The sequence below is a fragment of the Ischnura elegans genome, assembly GCF_921293095.1.
Source record: "Ischnura elegans chromosome 13 unlocalized genomic scaffold, ioIscEleg1.1 SUPER_13_unloc_1, whole genome shotgun sequence".
NCBI lineage: Eukaryota > Metazoa > Arthropoda > Insecta > Odonata > Coenagrionidae > Ischnura > Ischnura elegans.
Window position 1 is genome coordinate 4716121 of NW_025791657.1, and position 2898 is coordinate 4719018.

Sequence of the window (2898 nt, forward strand, 5' to 3'; positions counted from 1 at the left end):
GGCTTTCCCCAAATGGGCCACCTTTGTGCACTTGACATGTTTGGTCATTGGAAAGATTATTCTTATAAATATCGAAGTTGTTCTAAATCAAGCGATTGCAAATCTGTAGTGAGAAGCCCAATACCTTATTCTTACCTTCGCAATGAAGAATGAATAATGATCAAGTACCTATTGGGAAGATGGGTCATCTCCCACGATACCATGGGAATCGTACCAAGTCGTTTTTTGTATTTTGCACTCAAGACAGTGAGTGAGATCAACAATCATTTTAGTGAAGCTCTTCAAAGACTAGCAAGTGAACCCAATATTTTGATATTTGCATTGAAAGTCATTATAAGCTGTCATTTCCCTGTGGTGAGGCTCAGTCATTGTACTTCTTTCCAACTGACGTTAAAGAGGTTAGCAGAATTATTGAAGAAATGAAGCGTAAAAATGCAATAGGTCATGATAAAAACAGTATCAATATTATTAAGGTATATGATCGTATTGCACCGTTTTCTACACACAGCAAACTTGAGTATGATAGTGTGAATTTCTAAAACAAACAGGTATTGCAGTGCCAATTTCCAAAATAGGTGATAAAACTTATGCTAGCAATTATATACCAATATCACTGTTCCCTGTCTTCTCAAAAGTCTTGGAAAAAATTAAAATTCAGTTTTTGGATTTCATAAACACTAATAACTACTTACCCTTGTGCAATTGGGATTGTGTGAAAGGTAAAAGTACAGAAAATGGAATTTTAAAGCTTTGTTCTGCTATCCCTGATGCACTCAACAATATCTATAAAGTTGCAGTTTTGTAATACGTAAAAATTACGAAAGCTTGCATAGACGAGTCAGTGTTACTGAAACGATTATTGGAAGCTGGAATGAGATGAGTCGTTACTAAATGGTTCCGGAGTAACTTCAGTGGATGAACCCAGAGTGAGAAAATACGTGACTTTTATGGACAAGAAACATCATTTTCTTCTGGAGTGCCGTGGAGATTCAATTTTAAAATAACTTCCCTTGTGGATATTACGGCTTTGGTTTTTATATAGCAAGATAGGAGTGACATATATTTACAAAAATAGAATGTTATGGAACAAAATTTTAATTTTATTCATATAAATTTATATCAAGCAAATGAACAAAATATGTTACATTTAAATTAAAAATAAATTATTCGAAAAATAATCCCTGGAGATCGATCTTGGTGACTGTTCTTTTTCTTATGTAAAAAAAATTTCAATACTGGAATATTCAATGCTAAATAAACTTCCTTTGTGGATAATATGGCTTTGGTTTTTATATTGCACGATATGAGTGATATATATTTACAAAAACAAATGGAATGTGATGGAACAAATTTTTAAAACCATTCACAAAAATTTTTATCAAGCAAATGAACAAAATATGTTACATTTAAGTAAAAAAAAATTATTCGAAAAAATGGAGCGTTTACTAAAGATGTCTCATGTGTGACATGAAAAAAACCTGTTCGACATGTTTAAAATTTAGCAAATTAACTTTGTGAGTTAATCTGGGATAACCATTAATGAAAATATTACCTGGAAATAATTTCTCAATAAACTGGAATTGGAAATGCGATTGATTTCAAGGAAATTCCTTATATTAAGATATTTATGTCCAAAAATAGGTTGTTCTGTATATTGTGCTCTAGTTGAATCAAGACTGCAGTATGGCATTTCTTGCTGGGAAGGAGCCTACCTTCCTCATATTAAGCCTTGGCAGATTGCCTAATGGAACTCATAAGGGCAGTGTAAAACTGAGCTCTCGTTGCCTCTTTTCCGAAAACATAATGTTTTACGACTAAAGTTTTTTTTTGCATTTAAGGTACTCATGACGTTTTATATTTTTGTGGGAAACAGAGCGAAAAAGATTGAATATGCTAGTAAACTCCGGTAAAAAATACGTCTCCATGAGGTTCGGGAACTGTTTGTATACCTAAGCCCCAAAAATGAAGCCTTCAAACATACATACACTTTCCTTGCACTGAAAGTGTTATGTTCCCACCCAGTTAAGATACATTGTAAAAACTATATGGCTTAGTTTCTTGCTAATTAAAGCATTTCCTATCCCAAGAGAATGAATATATTGAACAATTGTTAAAAAGTTGTTGTGTAATCTTGTTAATTTTAATTTGTCATTTTTTTGTATTTTCATTGCGTAAAGTCATCATTCCTACAATTTACTCTGACCAACAAGAATGTACTGTAAATTGTAAATTTTATGAAATATGTACTCCTTTAGTTTGTTCTATGATAACTTGCCACATCTTATATGTATATTCGTTGTTTTTCTAAAACCTATTATGTTATTCGAATTGATTGAAATGCACTCAAGTTATTTCTTTTTGACAAAGCCTGCCTACTTAATTGTATGATCATACAGGTGAATAAAATTATTATTATTAATGAAATGTAAATGAGACACTCTTGGTGATCATTTGAATTAAAAGTTCCGAAATTGCCTGGCAAAGGAGCACTTAGCCAAAATATTACTGTTTTTGAAATGCACCCTTACCCTTCACCACGGCTAAATTTTCTGGATCCAAGGCAGGCTTGCTTGCATTTCCCTCGCTTTTAAGTCTGTTACTAGGAATTTCTCTTTTAATTATCCTAGCCCCTAAATGCTGTGACAAGATCCATATAAAAAAATGGTGACCTTCGTATTATGTCAAATCACCTCCCGCATTATTTCATTTCTCCAAAAATATGTTTCCTCCACGAAGCACCATGAAAAATAAAGGGGATGCCAATCTCAGTCCATAGACGCCGTTACTATAATAATCGCATGCACCACCAATACTTAAATCTAATGAAAAAGCGTTACATCCGCTAACATCTATTTAGAATCTATGTTGTTAACAGGTAGGCAAGTCATTGATTAGTAT